The sequence below is a fragment of the Hyperoodon ampullatus genome, assembly GCF_949752795.1.
Source record: "Hyperoodon ampullatus genome assembly, chromosome: 8".
In the NCBI taxonomy this organism is placed as follows: Eukaryota; Metazoa; Chordata; class Mammalia; order Artiodactyla; family Ziphiidae; genus Hyperoodon; species Hyperoodon ampullatus.
In genome coordinates this window covers 33,004,389-33,018,807 of record NC_136921.1, presented here as the reverse complement: position 1 = coordinate 33,018,807, position 14,419 = coordinate 33,004,389, and positions in this window count along the sequence as shown.

The window sequence follows — 14,419 nt, the reverse complement described above, 5'->3', positions numbered from 1 at the left end:
CTTTTATAATCAGGCAGTAGAGGGAGATGCTTCAAAACTGCAGTTATTTTATCTCTGAGGTGTGGCTATGTAAGGATAGCCTACTAATACAGTGGAACACAGTTCTATTCTCCAACTTCTGAACACCAGTTGACCATTGCACAAGCAATTTAGGTGCCTTTTTCTGCCCTCAATTTTCCTTTTAAAAATACTTCCACATAAGTACTTGACAGACATGCTGAGTTGGAAGCTATGTCTACATTTTTTCCTTCTGCTGCTTAGTTTCATATATATAGCTGCAGCCTAGTGAATATAACTTGCCTATATTCTCCCTAAATAAGCATATTTTTTGCTCCAGAAAGATATCTTATTTTCCCAAATTCAGTTCAAATGGTTTACTTTGCTGACTCATTGACACCAGTAGTAGGAAAATATTGCCCAGAATCAAAAGTGACTTCATTTTTTGATATTCTTTTCTACCATTATCTGTGTTTTCATGGTGCTATTAATTACAAGCTAGGCTATTTTTGGAGATCATGCTAAAATTGCAAGCAAACAAAGGAATCCACCTTTCACTGTCAAGCATTGTCCTGGGAGATAGAGCCCACGATCTATTCAGCATGAAACCTGCAGTTCCTAGAGGTCACTGCCAAACTATAGCCGCACTGCCTCTGGGCTTTATAGGTTGAAACAGCCCCCATCAGCCAGGAGCAGCCATCCAGACCTGGGTGGAATTCCCGGAATTGAGAAACTCCGCTTAGCCAGGACAAATAGGTGCTCTTGCTCCCAAAGGCTGAAGTCACCCTGGGGACCAGAATGGGTTTGCCTGCATTTTCCTCCAGGATCTGTGAAGAAGCAAGATGTGTCAAGGAACATCTGTATGATTCCGTCTCCTAGAAACCATTCAGCCTGGAAACCGACCCTGGCCCTTCAAGGCAGTCTTCCTTTGAATTTGGTTTAGCTGGAAAGATTCTTAAGTACCTGTGACATGTGATTTTTCTTAGCTGAAATACTTTCTCCACTTCCTGTCTGCATGCCCAAGGCTTCTGAAGCAGCCAATGTGTATGCAACAATATTTTCAACTTAGGTAAAAAAGGGATTATTTAGTAGTTTTAAAACTTGTAGTTGCCTGCTTATAGTTTACTTTAAAACTGAGACCTGATATGTCATTATGCATACTTATTTTAAGTATGTGTAATGCTGGATATGTACAGTACAGTACTGAATGTGTAATTTGAATCAATACGGTGTTTCGCTGACTTGGGCAACCTGGCTGGCTTGGCAGAGGTGTTCTCTGAGTTGTTTGCAGTTTTCTGCGTGGGGTGTCAAGTGGGGAGGACCACTCTCATGTGGTCTGCTTCTCCTGGTTGTCCAAGTTGTGCCCTGAAGCATCCTCATCCTTAGCCCTGTACATTTCAAAGTGAATTATTAAAGAATACAATTTCTGTGAAATAAAAACTGGTTTAAGAGGAGCTAATTATGAAATGGATTTTTGTAGTAGTAGGAAACTAAAGAATAAACATTTGATATTCAGCTGAAAATATCTGTTTTCTTGGGGGAGGGAAATGATTACTGTAGCCAGCACCTGCAAATTTGACCTTGTTCTTAAAGATCGTTACACTGCTTGGAACAGTTCCTCTTTTCATTTTATTTTTATTTTTTTGGTTTATTTATTTTTTTTTTTTTGCGGTACACGGGCGTCTCACTGTTGTGGCCTCTCCCGTTGCGGACCACAGGCTCCGGACGCGCAGGCTCAGCGGCCATGGCTCACGGGCCCAGCCGCTCCGCGGCATGTGGGATCTTCCCGGACCGGGACACGAACCCGTGTCCCCTGCATCGGCAGGTGGACTCTCAACCACTGTGCCACCAGGCAAGCCCTTTTTTGTGTGTTTTTAATTTGAGACAACTACAAACATAAAAAAGTTGGAAGGCCAGCAAAAGGACTGTTATTTTTCTAAGTTTCTGACCTAATGCCCTATCACCTCTGACTGGTATATATTTCTTATAAACAATACACTTTCCTCCATAAGCACGATATAATCATCAACATCAGAAAATTAACATGGATACATTGCTGCCCCTAACTCTGAGACTACTTTCAAGTTTTTCCAGGTGTCCTTATAATGTATTTTATGCGAAAGATTCCATCCAGAATCTCCCTTTGCCTTTAGTTATCACATCTATGTTGTGAATGTCAGTCTGTACAGTTCCTCAGCCTAGGCTTTTATGGCCTTGGCTCTTTTGAAGATTACAAGCAGTTATTTTGCAGAAGGTCCCTTGATTTGTATCAGTCTGATGTTTCTCCATAATTAAAATCAGGTTATTGATCTTTAGCCAAAATAACACAGAAACGATGCTACTTTCTTTTAATTACATCTGATCAGGTGGCTCAAAATCTCTACTTGTTATGTTACTGATAACATTCATTTTGATCACTTGACTAAGTTAGTATCTGTCAAGCTTCTCCTCTGTAAAGTAACTCTATTCCTCTTTATAGTAACAGTTTATAGGGAGGTACTTTGAAATTTTGTGAGTCATCTATTCCTCATCAGAATGTCAATTTATTCATTTGTCCATATATATATATATATATATATATATATATATATATATATATGTATGATTTCCTATTTTATTCAAAGGGCAAACATTCGTTATTGTTCTAGGCTATTTTTGGAGATCATGCTAAAATTGTGAACAAAGAAATCCACCTTTCACTGTCAAGCATTGTCCTGGGAGTTAGAGCCCATGATTCATTTTGATGCTTAAACTGTCCCATCCTTGGCCAGCAGGAGCCTATTCAAACTGGCTCTGGTGTCCTTTGACCAGGGCCCCATCATTCTTTCAGCACTTCCTTGCTTTCTGGCAGAACAAGATCCTCCAGGCTCAGCTCGTGTTTTTCCCTGTCCCAGTGCTGGAATCAGTTGTTTTCCGAAGGGGTCCTGGTTTCTTTGAGTGAACAATGGTTTTTAGAAGCCAAGATTTAAGCATTAGTAAATGCTCATTCCTATTGCGATTTCCCTGCTCCAGCATCCTCAGTGGACAGAGCTGGGACACACACATACACACACACACACACATTTAGAGGTAAATGTGTGTGCATATGTGTATGTGTGTGGATATAAGTATACATGTATATATAATATGTATATTTAAGTATAGATGTAAATGTGTGTATGTATATACATATACATGCATACATATACACGTTTACAATTGTATTTATTTCTGTACCTGTATCTGTATGTGTTGAAATCCATGAGTTCACACCTATGCCTTTAATTCTAATACAACACTACAGAGTTCATTCTAGATTTATTCCTTTCTATTATTTGTTCCTCTTATGACATTGAGAAACCTGCCTCTTATTCTCCTTAATATGCTCACTTATTTGATCAATGCCTCAGTATGAAACCAATCTCCCATCTCGGTGGCATCCCCTGCCCCCCATGATAGCTTCCTCTTTCTGCCTGGGCTCTGACTCCCCACTCTGGGTGCTCCCACCCCATGGATGCCCTTTTTACCCTGTTTGGGCTCTAACAGCCCAGGCTGGGTGGTCCATTCATCCTCAGCTGGGGGCCACAGTGGCCCCCTTGGCCTGGGATGCCTAACCTTATGGCTTGTGTTTTATACTGATTCCCAGAGTTTGCCCTTCATGTTAAGTTCTGATTGCCTACAGTGATTACTGGTTTGATACCCTTTATTGCCAGCTGTTCCTTCCCTGTCTCACTTCCTTATATCTCCAATAACTCCAGTTCAGACACCCTTTTTTCCTTCCAGGGCTGGGGGAAACCTTGTTTCCCACTGTTGCTCGTCCCTGGTGCTTCATCCTCCCTTGTTTGCTCCTTGTTTGTTTTTTTTTGTTTTTTTTTTTGCCGTCCGCGGGCCTCTCACTGCTGTGGCCTCTCCCGTTGTGGAGCACAGGCTCTGGACGCGCAGGCTCAGCGGCCATGGCTCACGGGCCCAGCAGCTCTGCGGCATGTGGGATCTTCCCAGACCGGGGCACGAACCCGTGTCCCCTGCATCGGCAGACGGACTCTCAACCACTGCGCCACCAGGGAAGCCCCTTTGTTTGCTCCTTGAATCTGCCTACACCTCTGGGAAAATCCCATCATCACCCTCTTCACTTAGCCTCGAAGTTGCTACCTATCGCTCCTTCTGATCCCTTCCCCTTGCGTCCAGCACCCTGGGACACAGGGTCCTCCTAGGATCTGACCTCCTTGCTTAAGAGTGTCATCTTGAACTCTGATGAATACAGTTCTCCATCTTGTTACATGTTTTTCTTTGTTAAAGTCACATTCTTTATGAGACGGGACCACTGCTTTGTGTGATCCAAGTCCTCTTCCCATTTCCAGCCTACTCCCTTTAAAAATTTTTCTCTTGTACTGGGTGGAGAAGATTTTTCTTTGTGCCATGGAAGATAGGCTGTGCTCAGCCTACTTGCTTATCAGCCTTTGTTCTATGAAAATGAGGAACTGGGAAATTTGAAATTTTCTAAGAGGTTGACCTCATCAGTATCAACACTTAATACCCCTTCCAGGGTCTATGTTCTCAGTAAGAAGACAATGGAGAATTCACCAAGTCTTTCCTACATAAAGGCAAGCTACCCTTGGATGTCTTTCACTATATGCCACCTTTTATTTCTCTCTTGTTGATGAGTATTTATGATTCAATGTATGAATCTAAGCTATTCTCCACCTTGCCATATAGTCCATCTAAAGGCAGTGAGACAGTCTATCATCAAAGCTAGAAATGATCCTTAAAAGCAATGCTTGCAGACTCTCACTTTGTCTTCCAGGTCTATTCATTCTTGTCTCATTTCAGGGACTGCTCTAACCATGACTAAAAATCATCCTTTGTCCCCAAGTCTCCTTAGCATAGTGCTTCCTATGATTTTTTTCATTTTCAAGAAGCTAATAGCTATCATCAGGGAGATTCTCCAGGAACCTGGTCTCTGCAGGTAGAGCTGGACAAAAGCCTTCAACCAAACCAGGATGTCTGCCACTGACCTCTCTCCTTAAGAAAGGGTATTCAAGGACTTCCCTGGTGGTCCAGTGACTAAGACTCCACACTCCCAATGCAGGGGCCTGGGTTCGATCCCTGGTCAGGGAACTAGATCCCACATACTTCAACTAAGAGTCTGCGTGCTGCAACTAAAGATCCCTCATGCTGCAATGAAGATCCCATGTGCCGCAACTAAGACAGGGCACAGCCAAATAAATAAATAAATAAATAAATAAATGAATAAATAAATATTTTAAAAAAATAAAGAAAGAAAGAAAGGGTCTCCATTGAGGCTGGGTTAAAAACGAATCTCATTTCGTATCGAGAAATTTTTAATTTTCACGTAAATGAAGAGAATAATGGCATCTAAGTATGGTTCTTTGACAAAAACACCGAATCCTGTTTGTGACTTCTCCTCAGTATGGTCTCTCTCAGCTATGTCCTTTTGGCTTTATGGTCATAGTGCAAAATGACTGCAGCGTGTCTAATGGACATGACACTCTTTTCCATTATTATCCCTTAAGTTTGGAAGTCAGAGTGAAATGCTCTCTTGAGCTAGGCTCGGAAGATGACAAATTCAAAATGCAGCTGAATACCCCCCATTTTAAGTCCAAAACATCAGATAAGTTCTCCTAAAATCCACAGTATAGAATCCAGATATCTCTGAGCTTACTCAGAATTAATTGAAAAAAATGACATTCCATCATAAATAAATGTTAACTGAAAATATACCTCTTCCCAGTCTTTTGAGAGCATGCCCAAATGGGGATGGGTTTCATTCACAAAGCACAGCAAAAGTTCATTAAAAATACCCTTGTCCTTATCATCAGTGCCTCTTACATGCCTGGAGGTGGCTCTGGAAGCAGCAGCCCCTCCTTTTCTTCTCCTAAAGCCCTCTCCAAGCAGCCTGCACATCTCTTCCATCTCCTCCCCACATTTTCCCATGCACAGCACCTGAAAAAAATAGCTCTTTCTTTCTTCCTAGTTCACATTGTCCCTGTATTGGTTTCCTGGGGCTGCTGTAACAAATCCCAATGAACTTGGTGGCTTAAAACAACACAGATTTATTCTCTTACAGTTCTGGAGACCAGAAGTCCAAAATCAGTTTTGCTGGCCTAAAGTCAAGGTATGGACCAAGGCTGGTCCTTTGGAGGCTCCAGGGAAGAATCCATTTTCTTGCTTTTCCAAAGCTTCTGGCAGCTGCCAGTGTTCTTTGGTTCGTCATCACTCCAATCTCTGCTTCTGTAGTTACATTGTTGTGGAATCTCCTTTTGCCTTTCTCTTATAAGGACACATGATTACATTGAGGGCCCACCTGGATAATCCAGGATAATTTCCCATCTCAAGATCCTTACCTAATGGCATCTGCAAATGTCTGCAAAGTCTCTTTTGCCACGTAAAGTCCATCACAGATTCCAGGGCTTAGGACTGGGATACCTTTCATAGCCCATTATTCAGTCTACCATAGTCCCCTAACCATCAGGGTGTTGGCGGTGGGGAGCCCCTTATGAAACTTTCCTTCCACTCCCAACTTGGGTCTCTATATTTAGGATGCCTCACCCCTTTCTCTATTCTTTCTTTCTAAAACTCCAAGCTGTTCTTTGACAAAGCTCCAGTTATTGCCTCCTTTAGATTCTTTCCCTATCCAGTGGACCATGTTCCAAGTCTAAGTCCTAGAGTTGTGATTAGTTTTAGGCTTCAGCCCACTGGATGGCTGAGGCTCATTACCCTTAGCAGAACAGGTGTTGAGATGGAAGGAAGACGGGCCAGTATGGGTTTCAGTCCAGTGGGCAATGGTGAACGCAGCTTTGTCAATTCCAGTTTCCTTTCCATTACATTCACCAAAAGGAACTACTGACCTACTGGTTTGTTTACTAGTTGGTCCATTATAGTAAGCACATCCCCAAAGAACAAACTATACTTGGGAGTCAGTGCAGTTTAAACTCAGATTAAGAAAAGACACAGTTGCCTCAGTGAGCCAGGACTCTGTCCTGTTCTTTGTGTCACTGTATCCCCATTACTGTGAAATAAAGTTTTTTTCTTGTGTCCTCTGGCAGGGCCTGCCAGAATCCTAAAAGAAGTTGACATTAGTTTTTAATGTCTGTTCACTTTATTAATGTGGGAAGTGGGCTAGACTTAATTAAATTGTTTGGGGTCAGAATTTCCCCTCTAATGGAAATTAGGGTAGGGATCTTCTACTGATATTTTCCTCCACCCCACAGTATATATTTAATGCTGTGTGGTCTGAATTTATTTCCTAGCAACAGTCAAGAAAAACGGCGATTTCTGGGAAGCACTCCTCTTTTAACATAAAGAAACCCAAGTGAATGAACATGAGAAATATGGGAACCACTGACTGCCTTCCAGTTGAAGCTTGAATTCAGTCTATCGTTTCCCAAACAGTGCTTTGAAAGTAAATCCTATTGGTATGTGAAGAGCAAAGGAGTGAATTAAAAATGACCAAAATGCCTCTCCACCCTTCTCTTCCCTGCCTAATCCCACTCTGTCATCTTAAAGGAACCTTATGTAAAATTCTGGATTTTAAGCAAAATATTACAGAAATCCAACTGTCCAGATTTTTTAAATGTCTAGAATATTCAATTTTATGTGTGTGAAGGCGAGGTCTGAGGTATCAAATCTGATCGCAAGAAAAGGTATTTATAAAGCTCAACAGAACAACCACAGAATTAAACATAAATGTTCATGTAGCTCTTCTTGACCCAAGTTTTTACCACTAAACTACAATACAATAAAGGGGCACCTATGGATGAAGTCGGGACTCCAAGGATTGAGGGCAGAACAATGTTGTTTTACATCCTCCTCAGGGGCAGACCCAGGCTGGGCTGCATCACTGTGCTTCGGTCACTGTACATTTTCCGTAATAAATTGTGGAAGGTTTCCTCAAAAAGAAAAAAAAAAGAACAACTACAGAATCTCCACAGGCTCTGCAACCACAGTCCAACTTTGTAGATGGGCTAAAGAAGTAAAATGATTTCTCACGGTTACATTCCTAGTGAGAATCAGGAAAAGACTAGAAATTACACCTCTTATTTTTGACACCATTGCTTATCTGTTTTCCTACCTGCTTTATCTTACACAACCCAATTTCATAGACCCTATATCCTCTCCTTATACATTAATTCACCCCTCTTATCTCCCATCTTCTCCGCCCCTGGAGGGAGACTGAAGAAGACAAGGGAGGAGGATGCGTGGGCAGCCCGTGGAGAGCCTCTATGGGGGCCATTTTGTCAATTCCAGTTTCCTTTTCATTCTCCTCCCTCTTCACCAAGACTTGTCCCCACCTCCAAGTCCTTTGCCTGCCCTCCAGGGCCAGGGTTCTCCCAATATCCCACTCTGCCCTTGACCCAAGAGACACTGGTGTAACCCTCTTCTTCATCCAAGATCCTTCTCCTTCTAACCACACATGAGAATTCTGGCCAAAAACTGTTTTTGAATGAAGAGGTCAGTGGAAATGAGGGCTAGATCCCTGACTTCTGGGACCATATCTCTAGGGCACCAGAAATATAACACTCAAAAGGGAAATGGAAATAAGACCTTGTGACTGAATCTTCAACACCTCTCTCCAAGGAAAAAGAGAGTATGCTCTTGGATTTTTCCTCAGATGTGATATTAACCTCTTATGAGGAATTTCTCCCAAGTGGGCTTAAGTTCATAGTCATGAACTTTAGATAACTGACATCAGCTGACTGACATCCTGGCAGGACAAAAATTGAGAACTTCTCCTCTCTGGCTGCCCTTCAATACCACTGATTCACTGCCATGATCTTTGGCCACATGAATGTGAGTCTAGACTAAGTATTGTGTTCATGGAACAGTTTTGCCTGAGATGAGCTCTCTAGGTTTTGTCTTGTTTTAAATTTCACTAGTGCAGTGCTGCTGCAGCAATAATCTTAGTATGACTTTGGGTTCTATAAACGTGGGGGCACAACAAAAATGATTCTCATTTTAGTGATAAAAATCACAGGCAGTAGTGGTTGAAAGAATCTAGACTCCATCAGATATCTGAGCTTAAATCCTTTAGCTGAGCCCGAGTAGAATAAGAACTTGGGGAGGAAGCATTAAGGATGTTAATTCTTTTGCACGTTAAAATTATTTGGACCTTAATTTGCAAGAGAATTTAATCTTTGGAGTTCAGTTTCTTCTGGGAATTTCACAATGGGAGGGAGTTTCTATGCAAAGTTCAGGCATCTTTATGTTGTTGGAAATTTATGAGTGAAAATTGTTGGTGTAGCATTTTAATTGTATTGCCTAACCTCTGGTGAGCTGTAGTGGGCAGTGTAGCTGGGCATTATTTGGGATGTGAAATAGAAGAGGAAGCAAAGTCTAAGCCTTGGATACTGTGTAGATTTGGAGTTAATCTAATTAATATACTGTCTGGGAGCATTTTTATGTTTCCACAGGAGGATACCAAAGGAGCAATAGGTGGTGTTGAGGAAGCAACCCATGAAGGTGGAAACAAGACTGCCTTGATCAACAGCTGGTCTCCTCCCTTTCGGAGGATAGTCACTCTTTTGGTTGATATAATTCATGATGAATCCCAAAGGATGAGAGAAAAATAACGTGGGAAATATTGGGGGGAACTAACTCACCCTCCTTTCTCAATCTACTCTGGTTTCAAATTTTATATGGGAGAGTCCTTAACTAACACCCTCATCTTTTACCCATCTTCTTTCCTACTCCATCCTTTCTGGTGGTAGGAGACATCCATTGGTCCACATTGATCCCTTTGATGGAGATGATCTATCACACAGTTCCAAGCACTGTGGTGCTAATTTCTATTATGTCCTCTCTATCCTTGATCAGTGTGAGACAGAGATCCTGGATGTTGTTTTATTTTGCAAACAATAAAACAAAGATATTGTTTTATTTTGCAAAGTTTTCCCCTTGAGTTGGGTTTCCTAAGGTCTAACTGGGGTATGAATGGGAGGTAGTATAGTAGAGAGTGTCAGTACACCATTTTTCTTGCATAAATAAACCACATACTCCACCGTAGAGTTCATAGTAATGTCTAACATTTTGACTTCCTTTTTCCTGACTTCAATTGAGAGTGTTTCTCAGTTGGTTTTTAACTCAGGTGTGGAGTAGAGGTGTTATTTTTTTTTGGATTCTGTTAAACCAGAGGTGTCAGTGCAAAAATCACAAAGAGAGTAAAGAGTAGAATTTGTTAGAGAGAAGTCAGTGATCTGGCTATGCATGAAAGTGGTGGGCAACAAGCCAGGAAATGTAGTTTGGGGTCAAACATGGGTATGGCTTTAGATTTATTCTTATTTTTTCACAAAAAGAGGAAGCATTGGAGGTGTTTGAGCAGGGCAGAAACATTTCCGAGATGAATTTTCCAGAGAATAATCTGCATGCAAATAGACTGAAGACGGATGAAAGAAGATGACCAAGAGGAAGGTAATGGCCAAGGAAACAGGGGCGAGAAGGAAGAATAATATCATAGAAGTGTAGCTTGACAGATGATTCTCTATTGAGGGTGAAAGAAGCGTAGTTGTCAAAATAATACAGTTGTTCAGCTTTGGAAGTTTAGAGCAGGGGTTGGCAACCTTTATCTGTAAAGGACAAGATTCATATTTTAGGCTCCACAGGCCATACAGTCTTCATGGCAATTTTCAACTCAGCCATTGTAGCATGAAACAACCACACACAATACATAAATGAACAAATAAGGCTGTAGTCCAGTAAAATTGTATTTACTAAAACCTGCAGCCTGCAGGCTGTGGTTTGTTGATCCCTAGCTTAGAAGGTTATGGCACCAGTGCTGGGATTAAGCTATCACCTCTGAGCTGTAAACTCACCTTCTTGGGATGCTGGCGATGGGACTCTGCAAACCACTTTTCTGTTTTGCCTGCTGCTCTCTGTGAGGTCTGGAGCAGGGAGAAGGGACACACTCCTTCCTGTTTTGCTTGCAGTTCCCATCAAGGTCATTACAATGGTTCTTTACCCTGGAAGCTGCAGTGGGTTCTGATTTCCAGTTTCTTCCCACACTCCTAGAACCAGCCTCAGAGATATGAACACCCGCTGCCTGGCACCCCCTCCACAGGGACGTGAGTCTTGGCAACACGAGCATCTTCTTCTGAGCTCCTGAGGCATCAGTGCCAGCCAGGTAGAGACCTCTTCTCAGATCCAAGGTTCTAGGTTCTAATAACCCTAACTTCTTCCCTCTGTTCCAACAGCCCTACGAGTAGTAGCTGCTTCCTGGAATTACTATCTTTGAGTTACCTCAGAATGTTCCCTTTTACTTTGCCGTTTCAATCCTCCAAAGTCTATTTAAATTACTTCCTGTATTAAATTTTCTCTACTGGAATAATTGATGTAATTTCTGTTTCCCTCACTGAACTCGGATCCACACAGTACTATATTCTGTATAGAATAAGGATATACATGAGGTATAGATAGGAAATACAAGAATTGTAGTCTTGAAGGAGTATACATTAAGTCTACTTATAGAAATGATGAGTTTGGAGTACTCACAAATGAATCACTTCTAGATTTCTAGCAAATGGATATTGAAGAAAAACAGGGATATATTATTCACATGAAGGTGCTGTTTATATGAGTAGAGATCAACAATTAGGAAAGTATAGCTAGAGTAGAAAAGATAGAAATGGGAACCATCTTCATTTTTTTTTTTTTTTTTTCTGCGGTACGCGGGCCTCTCACTGTTGTGGCCTCTCCTGTTGCGGAGCACAGGCTCCGGACATGCAGGCTCAGCAGCCATGGCTCACGGGCCCAGCCGCTCCACGGCATGTGGGATCTTCCCAGACCGGGACACGAACCCGCGTCCCCTGTATCGGCAGGCGGACTCTCAACCACTGCGACACCAGGGAAGCCCAACCATTTTCATTTTTGAGAGAAATGACGAAGAGGAAGAAAAGGCAAGACAAAGAACGAATTGTGTTAGAGGCAGAAGGAAAACTTGCAGAATACAAGAAGTCAAGAGGGAGTTTTAAGAAGAAGGTGGTCAATATGAACAAATACTGTAAATATCAAGGGAGATTACCGATGACTTCCCAAAGGGTAGTTTCCAAAGAACAGCAAAGTTAGAACGGGAAGGGTTGGTAAGAGAAATGAAGCCAATAAGAACGATTTTTTCTTTCTTTTTTAAGTGAAGCCATTTGATGGTGAAAGGAAGATGGGTGATTTATATAGAGATCTACAAGCCCAAATAAATCAAACTTTATTTATTTATAAGGAAAACTTTTGGCAGAAATGTTATCAATGGTGACAGACAATGGGATACACATAGGATAAAGGAATAACACATGTAACACATGAGTGGAGAAAAGTGGGTGAGGAGAGATGGGATAGAGAACCCAGCTGATACAAAGGAAGGGTACTTCCTCTTCTGAGATCCAGACAAATTTCATGTGGGGAGGAGAGAAGCTGAACTTGTCTTGAAAACAAACTCTCCTAATTCCTTGTTCCTGTGTTAATAGTGGGATCAGACATATTTTCCTATCCCTATGCTAATTAGTGCTGAGACCAAGCAATAACAATGGCTGCTTTTTAGGGAACGTGTGCTCATGTATGATGAGACTGTGGGCCACCCAGTCCAGATCCCTCTTTAAGGAAAGACTGCTCCCCTGCCTGCTGGAGAATGTTGTTGGCTGAATGTCTTTATCTGTCATTCCTATCCAAGATTGCCTCAGCTGCAATTGACCACTAATTACTTGGTCAAAACTGCCTTAACCATAACTTCCTTCCAGGGGTAGGCTATGTACAGTGACATGGCCCAATGAGGGACATTTCTGATGAGTCATTTAAAATGCATAGAGCTCCCTATGGGGGATTGGCTGAGATTGTGGAGCCTGCATCACAGCTTGACTTCTCCTCCTGGCCATTCTGGCTCCCCTCCCCCACTCCCCATTGCACAGGTGTTGACGTCAAGGGCACACCCTAATGACCATCTGAAATACTAAACTACAACAGAATCTGCTTCATGAAGAACCCAACCTATAATGTCAGCTCTATAGCTTACTTCTAACAGCTTGCTCATCAGGACCTGTTTTCACAACCTTGCATACTGTGCCTACTAAATCAACGTATTTTGTCATAAACTCTCCAATCCCAACCAGTTTCCTGCCTTGGAAGACCTACCTTAAAGTCATCTAGTCTAGGCCCTAAAACACTATTGATAACCTGTCTCAGTATTCTGTTTTGAGACTGTCAAAGTGGTGTCCTCCCTTACTTCAATACATTTAGTAGATTTAGCTTTGCTTGATTTACAGGTCTTTCTGGTGATCTTCTAGAGAATTGATAGTTGAGAGTTTTCATCAGATATCATTATTCTTCCCAAGTTTTAGAAAGTCTGGTAGCTTCAGAAGAGATGGAAAAGTTTGGAAAATATTGATATATCTTGGTCAATTTAATAAGGAATCAACTCTGAAAACTTTGTTTTCTGTCTTGACTTGGGATGTTTCAAGGAAGGGTGATCTCCTAGGGGTTGACAGGAGTTCTACAAACTTGGTTTCAGATAACATGGTGTAGGACAGTCCGAGTTGGTAACTACTATCTTCACCTTATAATCAGTGTTCCCAGAAGTCTATCCCCCAGCTTGGGCTCCGGTGGAAGTGGAATACCTGATTTCTGTTTTGACTCAGCAGTCATGTGCTTCCTTGGGTTTGAGATGGTCCTCTGATTCTGAGCACTCTCATCTCTCCTTCCCTCCCAGACTTCTCATCCCACCTCCTTCATTCTCTACTGCTTGTAAGTTTAACAAGGAAAGCATGTAGCCACAGAAAGCTTTTCTCTCTTCCTTGTGTAAAACCTATACATAGGAATTTGGGAGCACATAGACAAATACATTAATTTCCCTTGAAATAATGCTAGAGACATTACAAGAGCAATTAATACATAAGATGAACTTTGATGTGTTCAGGTATGATATGATCTTGAGAACATGTAATCTATTCTCCTGCCTTCTACTCTATTCTTAAAATATTCGAGGTGGATGTTTCCCATATAGTTATTTTTCATTAGTTCTCACTAGAATGTATTTGTTTGTTGAAATTTAAACTCATTTCTTCCTGCCATTAATGAAAGTAGCTTATTCAGTAACTATTACTGAACGCCTGCTAGGACAAGTCCACCAACCCTCTCATATCATGTTATATCCTTGAAGGTGGTTAGTAAACCTTTTCTCCACCTTCTCTTCTTAGGCCAAATGGACCTAATTTTTCCTTCCTCTGATTTCCAAAAGACAACTTCAATTTCCTTTTTTGAATGTATTATTGGTAAAGCCAGGGCCAGGGCATTAATTAAGTCAAGGTCAACCCATAGAAGATCCTTAACTCAAATTACCAGCCTCTGGGTTTTGAACTTTTGAAGTTTAGGCTTATTTGAAGGCATCTGGGTTTTCCCCTCCTTTTATTATCTTCATTATCAACAGCAATCTCTGGTGCCTGGAGGCACT